This window comes from Aquarana catesbeiana, linkage group LG09 (genome assembly GCF_042186555.1).
Source record: "Aquarana catesbeiana isolate 2022-GZ linkage group LG09, ASM4218655v1, whole genome shotgun sequence".
NCBI lineage: Eukaryota > Metazoa > Chordata > Amphibia > Anura > Ranidae > Aquarana > Aquarana catesbeiana.
In genome coordinates this window covers 220711965-220728290 of record NC_133332.1, presented here as the reverse complement: position 1 = coordinate 220728290, position 16326 = coordinate 220711965, and the positions used below count along the sequence as shown (strand labels likewise).

Sequence of the window (16326 nt, the reverse complement as noted above, 5' to 3'; positions counted from 1 at the left end):
AACTGAAAGATGCATTTATCGGCTGTGTCAGAAGAGAAATATTAGAACTTGTTTAGATGACATATTTTAATAAGGCTGTCATCCAGCTGGCTGCACTAGTCAGTCGCTGATCCAGGACAAGTACCTGTTGTCCTGAATCAGTGATTTTCTGATGAATGAAGCAAGGATAAGCATGATTAATACCCCAGCATCACAACACCAACAATGGCAGCTCCCATATGTGTGCCCATCCAGAAAGCATGAGCATCTGGAAGAGATGTAATAAGAGATAGGGTGCCTGCCATTGCTGACCTCATTTTGAAAATGCTATCTGCCTGGCTGACTCTGGGGCTGACTTTGGACACAGGTCAGAACACTTCAAAGTACTAAAGCCATTGGAGCAGTCAGGAAATGAACATTTTCAGTAAAAGATGTGAACAGCAGCAGCTTCTGTCCATTTAACCACCACCAGCAGAGTATGGTTTAGCTGAGAATGACATTTACAAAAGACAGAGACATCTGGTCACTAGCAAGCAGAGGAATAAGGCAATAACGTTATTTTCTTCCTGGCAGACAGCGATCATATAACAAGACACACACACACCAACCTGTAAGCCTCGTTTCCTGGGCCGTATACATGGCATTACTTGAAAACTTTAGCTGAGCAAGGTTTCAAATTGCTACACAGGATGCGACAAAGAAAAGGTAGTTGATATGCAATCAATGGGGAAGTGGACAAGGAGATACAACTGTCTCTATCAAAGTGAGACCACAGAGGGAAACAACTATTTCACTATCGTTTTTGTTAGAAGAAAAGCCATTCGTATGAAAGAGCGACAAATTAATGTTTTGTTGCTTGAGTTGATCCAAAATAAGGACAGTTGTGATCCCACAGGGGATGCTAAATTATTTACGCTTTCATACAAAAGACTTATGAAGATTAGCCCATATGGCTGCAGACATCAGTAGCTCAATGGAGCTTGTTAAATTGCTAGTGACTGTTAGGCCAAATGATCACTAAACAAATGGAAAATAAATGGCTCCCTATGGAGTTCGCTACAAAAGTAGCATGCAGTAGCATTTTGAAGAGATCATTTGCACATGATTTGAGTATTGTGTGATCATGCAAGACTGATCGTGGCGACATGTGATTGTATGATACTCGGGTAGCTTTCTGAATAGGGAACCATTTGTTTTTGATTAATTGTTGCCCCTAGCAATTTTTGTAGTAATAGCTAATTTTGTAATAATGCTGCTGCACTTTTTCTGGGCAATGTAGTGCACCACAACATTCACAGCTGTGATTGTAGTACACGGTAGTGTTTGTGCATTTGCCTTTATTGTACATTGGAGTGCCATTCAGAATTAAAGAGGAATTCCAGGCATGGATATTTTTTAGGCATACCCCACTTTTAAGTACACAATGGGGTTTATTTACTAAAGCTGGACAGTGCAAAATCAGGCTCACTTCTGCATAGAAACCAATGAGCTTCCAGGTTTTATTACCAAAGCTTAATTGAACAAGCTGGGGTTAGAAGCTCATTGGTTTCTATGCAGAAGTGAGCCTGATTTTGCACTTTCCAGCTTTAGTAAATAAACCCCATTGTGTACTTAACCACTTGCTTACAGGGCACTTAAACCCCCCTCCTACCCAGACCAATTTTCAGGTTTCAGCGTTGATGCACTTTGAATGACAATTGCGTGGTCATACAACACTGTACCCAAATGAAATTTTTATAATTTTTTCACCACAAATAGAGCTTTCTTTTGGTGGTATTTGATCTTGATTTGTTAAAAAAATGTAAAAAACTGAATTAAAAAAAAAAAAATTTTTACTTTTTTTATATTTTGTTATAAAAAATTTAAAACAGGTCATTTTTCTCCTTCATTGATGTACGCTGATGAGGCGGCAGTGATGGGCACTGATAGTGTGAAGGAATGTGATGTAGATAATAATAATAGTAATCTGAAAATGTCTATTTTCTTATGTGCATACATATTTTTCTCCTTACTCATTATATAAGTATACAGGTTTGCTCTGTTCCTATATTTTCTCAAGATGGCGGGTACCCCCTACATCCCACACATCAGAAGAACGCGGAACAAGATAAAACCAAAGATCAGCCAGACCTCGTTATGAAAATTCTTCTTCTTTATCTTCTTAACCAATGAGATGTACCTATTAGACTAACATAGCAATGACGTATTTGTGTGTATAAAACATTAACACCGCCTTGAATAAATTAGAAGTGAAACAAGTAATAGCGCTGAGCGTGTCTCAGAGTGTTTACTTTTATATGCATGCATATCAACACTTTTCAAATTAGAGACAGCAGCAGATAACCTTGGGCTCGATTGGAGCTCTTAATCATTTCCATAACAGATGGTGCCGAAACCCGGGACCTCAGGCTACAGTCGAAGCTGTACCGCGATAAGCATTCGGGCGTTAACTGATTGATGAGACGGGGTTTGCGCAGCCCTAACAGTACCGGTGAGTTTGATTTATATTCTTACCACTGTACGACTCTCTTATCTTTCGGTTGACGGCTGGATTCTGTCGGTATGCTGAGACTGTCTTAGAGGCAGGTAATTCCTCGCCTGAGGTTGTTTTAACGAACCTGCCAATGGGTTTCTGCTGACTGTATTTTTTTGTTCACTGTCTGCCATTCTTTGGGCTACGAAACTCAGCAGTCTAAGGGTGCTACATGTGTGAATGGGTAGTCTCATCTCCAGATGAGCTTTCGGCCTCTGGCATGAGATTGTTTCCCGTGTGGCAAACGTTATAGACGGGTTACTCTGGGTTCGACGAACCTTTGAGGGGAATTTCAGCTGCTGGCTTTGCAGCCTGAAGTGCTACATGTGTGAATGGGTAGTCTCATCTCCAGATGAGCTTTCGGCCTCTGAGATGAGATTGTTTCCCTTGTAGCAAGCGTCTATAAACGGGTTTATTTTAGCAGGGTGGTCTGCCCTTGTGGTTATTTTAGCCTGCTGAAATTTTGCAGTTCGAAGAGTGGCAGGTGTAATGTCCTGTCGTGATTGTATTTGTGGTTTATTGTTTGCTATACATGAGAGGGGGTGGGGACTGGTGAAAGTCAGAGAAGGAGGGCTGCCCGGGGGATCTGTTGGGTCGCGGGCCGTTGCTCCTCACTACCCCTGATGTGTTTGTTCTTGTTCTGAGATTAACCGTACATTAGTCTTATGAGCCCCCACTGAAGGAATTTGCTGATAAGAACGCTGAGAAAAATATTAACCCCTTGGTTGTACGGGAGAAAAGAAAGTGATATTGCAAAGAAGATGTTGAAATAGTTAACAAAGTTGAAAGAAGTGGTGAAAGTTATGTTGCTGAAGAGACAGGGAGAAAAATCCTGTGTGATAAAGAAAATTGGATAAAGGAAGTTAAGAAAGATGGCGATTGTATTATGTATGTGTATCACAGAGCTGATGATATGTTGGAACTTGAAACAAAGGAGGGGAGGGACAGCACTGCCCTCCGTCTAACAACCACTCCTTTCTCACCACCCAAGCACAACCCACTGTGACAACTCAGCCCGGCGGCCATCTTAGTGCACCCATGCCTTCACTTTCTACCCAGTCCAGTGCACTTCCTGCCGGCGGCCATCTTGGTACACCCAGTAAGCTTAAACAGCCTGTACCCAGCCCTCCCTGTTTAAACCAAGATGGTTCATACCACACACCTGTCTTCCCCAATACGGGAGCATCACATTCCCAAGCCGGATATGTTAATGATGAAGAAGCATCTGAGTGGGAAGCCCGACAGCAGGCAGCAAGGCCACCCACTGATTTAACCCCCAATCCGGCTCCAGACTCTCAGTTCCGAGAGGATCTCAAACACATGCTGGCAACCGTAAAGAACAGTGCCCCTTGCCAGCCCCCGCCCCAACAACAGTCTCGGTTACCAGAAGGAGCACCAGTGATGTATGTCGCTTTTACTCTATCACAAGCAGCGGCCTTAGTGACAAGTCTGCCTGACCCAGAGAAGCAGCCAATTCCCTACTACCACAGGATAGTGCAGATACAAGAAACTTACTCAGCTGCCTGGAGAGACTTGATCAGCCTATGCCAAATCAAAGCAGGATATGTCTTTTGGCCAGTCATGCAGATGGCCTTCAATGATGCCTGCCTGACAAGTGCCACTTCCTACACCTCAGGCGTGGAGTTCTGTGCACAACTCCACGACTGGGCAAAGGAGAAGTTGACGGATCAGAAGACCACAATCCAAGATATTACCCAAGATAAAGGGGAGTCTGTGAAGAAGTATCATGCTAGACTCATAAAGGCACACACACACATGTTATCAACTGCTTTTGTTTCAGGGCTCAGAGAGGATATCAGAAAAGGCCTGATGGTGGCCCGCCCTGAATACCTTTCAATGAAATGTCTGATTTATTGTTGGTGACCAGAGGTATAGAAAATCAAAAAGGTAAAAAAACAACGCCCCTCATGGTAACCCATGACGAAGATCCCGCCTACACTAGTCCACCACCACTGCTCAATACCAGGGAAAGGATTACCTGTTACAACTGTGGGAAACGGGGTCACTTCAGAAAAGAATGCAGAGCCCCAAGATGTCCCAGACGAAAAACCTACCACTTTCCTCATTGACAGGGGTGCAGCCAAAAGTGTGTTGAGGGCGGTGAATCTGCCTAATAATTCTTTCCTTTCCACTATTGATGTTTCCTGCGTAGGAATGGATGGGGTGCCCCGCTCCAGTCCACTTCCTGATTTGCTTGCCAGATTTATGGTGTCCTCTACATGTCCCTTGAATCTACTAGGAGCTGATGTGTTGCCCGGACTACAGGCCTCAATCAGGACATGCCTGAAGGGGGGGTGAAGTTACATACTCCCCTATCTTTAGAAGATTCATCTGCTTTGTGTTCTCTGCCTCTCCTGATGACACTTAATGAAGCAAAAACTTCAGTTCAATACTGCAGGAAGTACTTGACAGAATCCCTGCGTGCCTATGGTCCACAGGACCGGAAGACACCGGTCACTTAAAGGTGCCACAAGTTTCAGTCAAGCTAAAAGAGGGCGCTTCATTGCCCCGGAAACCACAATAACCCCAAGAAGAGAATCCTAAAAAGAGAACAGGGTACCTACTGTGGATGCCTTTGACTGCAAAATACCTCACAGAGGTGGACCTTACAAACGTTTTCTTCAGTGTCCACCCTCACCCCTCCTGCTGGTACCTTTTTGCATTCATCCACGGAAAGAAATGGCAACATACCTAAACAGTTGTGCCACAAGGGGCACAGAACTTTCCAAGCCAGTTTGCAAAAGCTATGGCTATCATCCTTGACACATGACAAGAGGAACACCCGGAAGTGATTCTCTTCCAACATGTTGATGACCTTCTCCTTTGTGCAGCTGACTTACCCCCTGTTGAAGTCACCTCAGAAAGCCTGTTGTGCTATCTTGCCAACCAGGGCTGCAGAGCCTCAAAGCCCAAAATGCAGTGGTGCTCAACACCTGTCATTTTCCTTGGACTAATTTCCTAGTGCAGAGCATGGATTCCAGAAGCCTTCCTACTGATGCTCTGCAATCAGACCCCTTCCAGATGTCTCCTGAAGAAATATCTAAGTTTGAGGCCCTCAAGTGTGCCATCTCAGGCCCTAGGGCTCCCAGCCTACGACAAAACGCTCAAGCTCTTTGTATCCGAACGTCTGGGACATGCTGCAGGTGTACTCACCCAATCACACGGCATCAGCCTACGCCCTGTAGGATATTATTCCTGTCGACTGGATGTGGTAGTCAGAGGAGGCCTATTGTGTCTGCGAGCTGGATTTGCTACACAAGCCTTGCTTGACAAAACTTTGAACTTGGTCCTCGGACACTGCCTTGTTCTGCTTGCTCCCCATGACGTTGTTGCCATATTCAACCAAGATCCAGCCGAAACACTTGTCCACTACCAGACACTTGAGACTCCTGTGTTCCCTCCTACTGGACAGCATTACTCTATTAAGTTGTCAAACACTGAACCCTACCACCCTTCTTCCACTTCTCGAGGGGGGAAAGGAGGAGGAGGAGTAGAGTCTTGACTTGTCACCCCCGTGACCGCACAGGACACGCGGTCACCACTGAAAACACTGTTCTACAAGCTGAAGCCTTACCACCGGTGATGTCTGCACAGGAGGCAGAGCTGTAAGCACTTACTACAGCGTGTAAATGGGCAGAGGGAAAAAGAGCCAAGATATGCTTTCAACATTGCCCATGATTATGGTGTTATCTAGAACAGAGGATTCCTGATGGCTGCAGGAACACCTGTGAAAACTTGATTGATGCCTTGCTTCTCACAACCCAAGTGACTATTCTGAGTAAAGCACACGACAAAATGAACTCAAAGGAAGCTTAAGGCAATCATCGAGCCAATACAGCTGCCAAACAGACAGCTGGTGGTCCACGGGAAGTGGACAGCAGGGTGGTAGAAGAAGACCACCCCGTGCTTACCTTACAGACTTTCCCAGTGGACAGAGTTTATCTAAAAGAACTACAGGAAACAACAAGTGCGGATAAGAAGGAAAGCTGGAAACGGAGAGGAACAACTCTCAGAAATGGACTATTCGAGTGCAACAAGAAGCCTTGTCTACCCAGGAGTATGTACCCAGCCGTGGTGCAATGGGCACATGGAGCTGCCCACTTGACAAAGACTTTTATGAACTCTCTTATCAACAAGTGTTGCACCAAGAGTTACTCCACTGACCGACAGCTTCTGCAGATCATGCATTATCTGCACCAAATGTAACCCAGGATGCACAGAAGAAGCACAGAAGAAGCACAGAAGAAGCACCTGGCAAAAACCCTATACCCCATTCCAGAGGATGCAAATTGATCATTCTCAAGTGCCAAGAAGTGACAGATTTGAAAACGCCCTAGTGGAAGTGGTCACGACTGCCAGGACCACAGCTAAGAAACTACTGAGTGAGATAGTATGTAGATTTGGGGTCCCAGAGGTGATATTGAGAGATCAGGGACCAGCCCTAACAACAACCCTTACTAAAGAGATTTGGGCAGCACTGGGGGTTCAGTTGGCACTACACATCCCATACCACCCTCAAAGTAGCGGGAAGGTAGAAAGGATGAATGGGACACTAAAAACAGGATGTTAAAGATGGCCCAAGAGACTAACATGAGTTGGCCAGACAGTTAGCCCATTGCCCTGTTCAGTGTCAGACACACCCCCAGGGGAAACATGCCCTATCCCCTTATGAAATTTTGTTTGGTTCAGCTCCCAGACTTGGTTGTTACTTTCTACAACAGTTACAGTTACAGTCTGATGTGTTGACTAATTATGTAACCACATTATCACGAGAATTAACCTGAATGCATGTCCAGGTGTTTTCTTCCATTCCAGATCCTGAATTAGATACAGGAACACACCAACTACTGTCTGGAGATCCTTGAGCCAAGTTATGATGGTCCATTCCAAGTTTTGGTGACCACAGCCACCTCAGTCAAGTTGGCCAGGAAGAACACCTGAATGCACGCTTATCACTGCAGGAGAGCGTGTTTTCGGGTGCTGCATATCCTTTTTCTGTTTGATCTAGGGGGGAGGGGCCCAGGAGGTGGCCATCACAAAAATGATAACATAATTACATTTTGGTGTAACTCTTTAGGTACACATGTGACCACCTTTACCTTAGATTACTGTGACATAGTACCTTGTCCGTTTGACCCTTCATGGTGATGCCATTGGTACAGTGATATCCCTGACGGTAAGGACATATATGTATGCCACACAGACAGTTACTGGGGACAGAGTTGTGGTTTCTGTGGGGGCCAGTGGGTTGGAACACAGGGCCAGACTGGGCGACCACAGAGTGCATTAGACAAAAAAGATGAAAATAGAAAGCCCCCATATCCTAACCAAAGATACCCCTGATACATACACTGACCCAGCACACAGTCAGAGGAGGAAGCGAACAGCTCTCTCCGGAAGCTTTGATCCTCATGTATACATACATGTCATAGGGGTTACAAGGGGGGTCCCTGATGAGTTTAAAGCCAGGGATCTGGTAAAAGCTGGTTTTGAGTCTTTGATCCCCATAACAACTGTCAGCAAGAATGTAGATTGGATTAACTACATGTCATGGTTATGCAATAGAGTTTGTCGATCAGCATACCTGTCTCCATGTGTTCATCTCTAGAGACCAGCTGACCCTCACCTGACTGCTTTTGTAACCTCTCCTCTAAGCATGGCCCCACCCCAGGCCCTATCAGGGAACCCTATATTAACCTGTGCACTGCAAGCCAGCAGTGCTGATCAACCACTGTGTGTTAGCCTCTGTGTGTACTTGCTGTGTTTCCTACATCTGATTCCGGTTACCGACCTTGGCCTGTACCTTACTTTCCTTGTTGTTCCAGTCTGCTGCCTCCTTCCTCTTCTCCTGTAGTGTGAGCGTGAGCTGTGAGACCCCGGGGGCCGCGACCTGGAGCCAGACTGCAGCGCAGTCCATCCTCACCACTAGAGGCTCTGGTGAACACCTGCTGGCTCTTAGACTCCGCGCCCTGGGGAATCTATGCTCTAGCTCCCAGTGGGATCTGTGTCAGTGATCCAGTAGACCTGATTCCTGAACCTCCCAGGGTACAATCCGCAGCAGTCAGCCATAGGGACCACTACCTTGCGGTGCATTCCTGATCCCAACGGTGTGCATCTGTCACCCAGCCTCTAGGTGACCTGACACTACACATATTATAACCAACAGAGATTTGTAAATTACTCTAAAGATGCCCTCCAGGGAATTGCTGACCAGTTAGCCCCCACTTCCTACATGACATTCCAGAACCGGATGGCCTTAGACATGGTGTTAGCCGAGAAGGGGGGTGTCTGTAAAATGATAGAAAAAACAGGAACCTGTTGTACATACATTCCTTATAATATTGGCCCAAATGGTAAGGTTACTCTAGCTATAAAGAAATTAGAAGATCTGTCACTGGAGTTGAAGAAGAACTCAGGTATCACAGACCCATGGGATCAATATTTTAGCTGGATGAGTGGGTGGCAGAAGGTGCTTGTCCAGATAGGGGTAACGGTATTAATAATCCTGGTCCTTTTAGACCTGATTGTATGCTGTATTCTACCTTTTGTAAAAAGTTAATGAACAAGGCTGTAGACAATAGCACACCTACATTTCTCCACCAAGAAGAAGAGGACCTCCTTATGATGGAAGATGACAAACCCTTCACTCCCCTACAGTCACTCCCTGTCCATAATCTCACAATCCTTTAGGGTTTTAGGGATAGATAGCGCCTGACTGCACCTCTCCAGCTGTATTGAGGAGGGAAGTGAACAGTTGCTGCCCAATTCTATATACAGCCTAAAAGAGTTGCTGAGGAGAAGGGCCAGGCCAAAATGGGACCTTTAGTATTAGGGACAGAAAAGAGAAAATAGTCATTTTAGGGGGGATTGTGAAGGAATGTGATGTAGATAATAATAATAGTAATCTGAAAATGTCTATTTTCTTATGTGCATACATATTTTTCTCCTTACTCATTATATAAGTATACAGGTTTGCTCTGTTCCTATATTTTCTCAAGATGGCGGGTACCCCCTACATCCCACACATCAGAAGAACGCGGAACAAGATAAAACCAAAGATCAGCCAGACCTCGTTATGAAAATTCTCCATCTTCTTTATCTTCTTAACCAATGAGATGTACCTATTAGACTAACATAGCAATGACGTATTTGTGTGTATAAAACATTAACACCGCCTTGAATAAATTAGAAGTGAAACAAGTAATAGCGCTGAGCGTGTCTCAGAGTGTTTACTTTTATATGCATGCATATCAACACTTTTCAAATTAGAGACAGCAGCAGATAACCTTGGGCTCGATTGGAGCTCTTAATCATTTCCATAACAATAGGCGGCAGTGATGGGCACTGATGGGTGGCAGTGATGGGCACTGATGGGTGGCAGTGATGGGCAGCACTGCCAGGTGGCACTGATTGGCACTACAGGTGGGCATTGATAGGTGGCACTTGTGGGCATTGATAGGTGGCACTTGTTGGCATTGATAGGTGGCACTGTGGGCACTGTTAGGTGGCACTGTGGGCACTGTTAGGTGGCACTGTGGGCTCTTTTAATTGGCACTAGTAGGTGGCACTGATGAGGCAGATGTGCCTCTTCCATCCCAGCCGGTGATCGGCTTTTTTTTCTACTCACGCTGTCAGTGTGAGTAAAAAAAAAAAAAAGATTACCGATCTTTTGTTTACATCATGTGATCAGCTGTCATTGGCTGACAGCTGATCACATGGTAAGGGGCCGGGACCAGCCCCTTACTTAGATCGGTGATCACCCGAGTCTCGGTGACTCAGTGATCACAGCGCGCACAGGGAGCGTGCACAGGGGAGGCCGTCATATGACGGCCTCCCGGGAATTCAGGTCCGCACTGTGGCCGTCATTCGGCCATAGCGCGGACGTCAGGTGGTTTAAAGTGGGGTATGCCTGTACATAGTTACCAGTGGTGGCTGGTGCTGGAGGATTTTGGGGGGGGGCGCCGGCGGGCCCCTCCAGGTCCAAACTCACCCTACAAGCGGAGCCCTCCAGGGGTCACGGCTCCCCTGGTGCCCGGCGCCACAGCTTCTGTGTTTATTCCGGGTCTTCTTTCCGGGTTCTGGGTCTTTGGCCTCTTGTCCTGATTGGCTGGGGTGGGAAGCCGAAAGGTGATGGCGAGTATTGATTCACTGGTATTGCAGGGTGGGAGGATTTGGGCACAGTGCTCTGTGCCTCGAGGACAACATGAAGCAGGCCAATTTGGGACCCGGGCTCTGGTCACGTGCTTGTGAGGGGGTGATGGACCTGTTGGTCCGGCGCCCCACACAGTGCACGGCCACACACATTATGCGGGCTGGGGGGGCGGCCCCAGGTGGACCAATGTAACTATGTATAAAATACACATACCTGGAATTCTTCTTTAAAGAGGAGGTCTGCCCACCCCTGCAAAAATTAAAAGCCAGCAGCTACGCATACTGCAGCTGCTGACTTTTAATAGGACACTTACCTGTCCTGGAGTCCAGCGATGTCGGCACCGCAGCTGATGTTTCCATCAGCTGTCGGGTGCTGCCACCATTGCGGGTAAGGGAAACCGGCAGTGTAGCATTACGGCTTCATGCCAGGTCCCTACTGCGCATGCAGGGGGCACCGTTGTGCTCTCCTACTGGCCCGGCGGTGGGGGAAGGAGGAGGGAGCCGAGCTGTGACGTAATGCACCATGGCCCGGACTCCCGGAAGTAGACTTCCGTTCCCCCCCCGAAAGGTGCCAAATGTGGCACCGAAAGGGGGGAAGGAGACAAACGAGCGGAAGTTCCACTTTTGGGTGAAACTCCGCTTTAATGGCAAAGCACATATGCCACACGTTACACAGATGTGAATCCAGCCCAAGTGTAGGGTAGGATGGAATAGAGTAACTTCTTGGTAAGTGTGGGGCAGCTTATATGTTCTAGCTAGTTCCAGCACTCATATGCACTATAGAATAACTGCATGACACAGACTTGCCTTGACACAGAATCTGGCTTCCAGATATGCTTGCAGAGGCAACTTCCTGTTACAGGTTCCTTTCACAAAGGTGGCCAGAGAGCGGTAAAAACAGGCAGTTGATCTGCATTTTTACCACCCACCAACTGTCCACCTACAAGTGGATATGGTGCTGCTCAGGTGTGAGCACACTGCTGTGGTAATATGTTGAAATGTGTGTAAATGTTAACATTGCATGCAGAGTTTGACAGGCAGCACCACCTGTCCATTTCTCCCATGTACAGTATCTCCAAAAGTGAGTACACCCCTCACATTTTTGTAAATATTTTATTATATCTTTTCATGTGACAACACTGAAGAAATGACACTTTGCTACAATGTAAAGTAGTGAGTGTACAGCTTGTAAAACAGTGTAAAGTGTTTGCTGTCCCCTCAAAATAACTCAACACACAGCCATTAATGTCTAAACAGCTGGCAACAAAAGTGAGTACACCCCTAAGTGAAAATGTCCAAATTGGGCCCAAAGTGTCAATAAGTGTGACCACCATTATTTTCCAGCACTGCCTTAACCCTCTTGGGCATGGAGTTCACCAGAGCTTCACAGGTTGCCACTGGAGTCCTCTTCCACTCCTCCGTGACAACATCGCAGAGCTGGTGAATATTAGAGACCCACAGATGCTTAATAGGGTTTAGGTCTGGAGACATGCTTGGCCAGTCCACCCCCTTTACCCGCAGCTTCTTTAGCAAGGCAGTGGTCATCTTGGAGGTGTGTTTGGGGTCATTATCATGTTGGAATACTGCCCTGCGGCCCAGTCTCTGAAGGGAGGGGATCACAGTACATGTTGGCATTCATGGTTTCCTCAATGAACTGTAGCTCCCCAGTGCTGGCAGCACTCATGCAGCCCTAGACCATGACACTCCCACCACCATGCTTGACTGTAAGCAAGACACTTGTCTTTGTACATCTCACCCGGTAGCCGCCACACATGCTTGACACCATCTGAAACAAATAAGTTTATCTTGGTCTCATCAAACTACAGGACATGGTTCCAGTAATCCATGTCCTTAGTCTGCTTTTCTTCAGCAAAGTGTTTGCAGGCTTTCTCGTGCATTATCTTTAGAAGAGGTTTCCTTCTGGGACCACAGCAATGCAGACCAATTTGATGCAGTATGCAGAGTATGGTCTGAGCACTGACAGGCTGACCCCCCCACCCCTTCAACCTCTGCAGCAAATGCTGGCAGCACTCATACGTCTATTTCCCAAAGACAACCTCTGGATATGACTGAGCACATGCACTCAACCTCTTTGGTCGACCATGGCGAGGCCTGTTCTGAGTGGAACCTGTTAAACCGCTGTATGGTCTTGGCCAGTGCTGGGACAAGGTCATGCGGTGCCCAGGGCGAAGATGGCAAAGTACGCCCCCCGGGTGTAAGAAAAAAAGCGACCATTCCCTCTGTAAAGAGTCCTGCATTGATTATCAGCACAGGGCAACATGTCTCTTACCACCGTCACCTGCTGCCAGATGTAGCATGTCACTTGCCACCCTCACCTGCTGCCAGATGCCACGTGTCACTTGCCACCGTCACCTGCTGCTAGATGGCATGTGTCATTTGCCACCATCACCTGCTGCCAGATGTCATGTGTCACTTACCACTGTCACCTCCTGCCAGATGCCATGTGTCACTTACCACTGTCACCTCCTGCCAGATGCCACGTGTCACTTACCACCGTCACCTGCTGCTAGATGGCATGTGTCATTTGCCACCATCACCTGTTGCCAGATGCCACGTGTCACTTACCACTGTCACCTCCTGCCAGATGCCATGTGTCACTTACCACTGTCACCTCCTGCCAGATGTCAACACCATCCCCTCCTGCCAGATGCCACGTGTCACTTACCACTGTCACCTCCTGCCAGATGCCACGTGTCACTTACCACTGTCACCTCCTGCCAGATGTCATGTGTCACTTGCCATCGTCACCTCCTGCCAGATGCCACATGTCACTTACCACTGTCACCTCCTGCCAGATGCCACGTGTCACTTACCACTGTCACCTCTTGCCAGATGCCACGTGTCATTTACCACTGTCACCTCCTTCCAGTTGCCATGTAACACCACGTCACCTCCTGCCAGATGCCACGTGTCACTTACCACTGTCACCTCCTGCCAGATGTCAACACCATCACCTCCTGCCAGCTGTCACGTGTCACCACTGTCACCTCCTGCCAGATGCCACATGTCACTTACCACAATCATCTCCTGCCAGATGCCACGTGTCACTTACCACAATCATCTCCTGCCAGATGCCATGTGTCACTTACCACTGTCACCTCCTGCCAGATGCCACGTGTCACTTACCACCATCTCCTGCTAGATGCCACGTGTCACTTACCATTGTCACCTCCTGCTAGATGCAACATTGCACTTGCCATCCATAGCCTGGCTCTCTCTCTCTCCCCTTCAGTTCGGCATGCTGGGGGCTGCAGTTTCCCTCTTAGGAATGAAGTGGGCTAGTCCTCAGCACTACATATCCCATGATCCTCCTTTGTGCTCCTTTTTTGATTTTTTTTTCTTCTTCTGCCCAATAGGAAGGAGAGGGCGCCGCTCCCCACTCCCGAGTACAGCAGCAGGAGAAGGGGGGGGGGAAGAAGATCTTGCGGCTGCTCTCTCTACACAGAGACACAGCCGCTCTCCCCGCTGCTGAGTGCTGACCGAAAGAGGGAGGGGGAATGGGCCGGAAACAGAGCCCTCTCCTGACAGTGGCGGTTTCAGGGGGGGAGGAGGGGGGCAGCACAGTTTCTCCTTCTCACACCTGCTCGCCATCCCTATCATTTGCCGACAAGAAGAGTTTCCGCAGCAACTGGGCTTTGGGGCCCCTCCCCCCTCTGCCCTTGCTCGCGGCACCTGCCTGGGATCAGCCGTGATTATAGCTATTAGCAGCACCGGTGGCTAGTGTGTACAGTAACACACACACAGTTGTGAAGCACACTGCCACACTTCACCTGCGCCCCCCTCCCTCCAGCATATTGTACTGTCCAGGGCATCCACCCCCTCCGCCCCTGCCTTGTACTGGCCCTGGTCTTGGCCACCATGCTGCAGCTCAGTTTCAGGGTCTTGGCAATCTTCTAATAGCCTAGGCCATCTTTATGTAGAGCAGCAATTCTTTTTTTCACATTCTCAGAGAGTTCTTTGCCATGAGGTGCCATGTTGACCTTCCAGTGACCAGTATGAGAGAGTGAGAGCGATAAAACCAAATGTAAAATACCCATTTACATCTGAGTAACACTAACAAGTCACATTACACCAGGGAGGGAAAATGGCTAATTGGGCCCAATTTGGACATTTTCACTTAGGGGTGTACTCACTTTTGTTGCCAGCGGTTTAGACATTAATGGCTGTGTGTTGAGTTATTTTGAGGGGACAGCAAATTTACACTGTTATACAAGCTTTACACTCACTACTTTACATTGTAGCAAAGTGTCATTTCTTCAGTGTTGTCACATGAAAAGATACTGTATAATAAAATATTTACAAAAATGTGAGGGGTGTACTCACTTTCGTGAGATACTGTAAGTAAATGGAGCCACAACCACCAGCCTCGCTGCTGCTGCGTGTTTCTGTGAATTGCTGTTTCGGCAAAAAAAAAAAAAGACAGACATCAGAAGATAGCAATATCGCTTGCTGAACGCCTGTAAACCTCCTTTCACCACCTTCTAAAAAGCGATCCATTGCGGGAATTGCAGGGGGTGGTAAATGCTCCTGCTAGTTTGCCATAGAGTAACACTCTTTATCACTCTTTATCTTCCAAATGATTTCCCACATTGTTACTCTGCCAAACAGGCTACTGACGAAGAATACAAGTGACCCTTTTAACACACAATACCCAGGCATTGAACACTGTTGTCACCATCAGAAAACCCTCCCTGAGATAGACACGTAGTCATCACTGGAGTGCATTCATATAGATGGGGTAGCTGCAGCAGATCAGCACCACTGAAAGACATGGATATAGAAAAAGGATCAACTGTTTGTGACACGCAGTGCTATAAAAAACTAGATGTCATTCAGCTAGGGCTTACATGTGCTTTAATTGTTTGGCTGTCTCATAACTTTGACCCACTGGTGACCCTCCTATGAAGGTCCTTGTTCGTGCACTTCCTGTTATGGAGTGACAACTGTCTACCAATTGTGTTCCTGTGTTGTCACTCTGTCACATGTTCCTGGTGCAGAGTAGAAATGGCCATGTTGACACACATTGCATAGGCATAGTCTATTATTCCTACAATCAAAAACCTGGTCTGGATCAATAATGTGCAGACAACAGTGAAGCAAGTGCATGTAGACAGGAAGTGGCTGAAAGAGGCCGAAGGAAATAAAGCAGCATGGAAAAGTAAATAGGGATGACAAAAAGTTAAAAAAGGGATATATATATGGGAAACAATTCCATTTGTTTATTATAGGCAGTGCTTTAGCAAACAAAATATCATCCAGTTAGGTCTTAAATTTACTTTAGGTTCAATAAGTTTTTATTGTTTTGTTTTAGTACATTTTTAAACATAAAGGAACAAGAACCAGACCAGGCACCAGACAGAAGGCGCGCTGGTCAAGTAGAATTGACATATGCAAACAATAATGATATAATGCATTCCATTACATACATAAAGATGGCTTGGAAGAGTGTCAATGAGACATCATTTCAAACATAGTGCCGACATTCAGGTAGTGGACTTCCTCGACAGAACGGACGCCCCAATGGGGATCCTGCCGCGTCCATTATCCAAGGGAATAGGTGTGTCTAAACCAACCATTATTAAATGTCAGAACCCAGGTTCGGTGTGCTTCCAGACTCTTAA

General features: G+C 47.0%; 1 protein-coding gene across 1 annotated transcript in view; it reads right to left on the bottom strand.

Moving 5' to 3' along the window:
• The window catches only part of PTPN18 (protein tyrosine phosphatase non-receptor type 18), a 162721-nt gene extending 162054 nt beyond the window's left edge, over positions 1-667 (bottom strand). Inside the window, exon 1 of the mRNA XM_073599772.1 lies at positions 588-667. The gene's annotated coding sequence lies outside the window, so the exon portion shown is untranslated. The remainder of the gene's footprint in view (positions 1-587) is intronic.
• Positions 668-16326: the final 15659 nt, after the last annotated feature.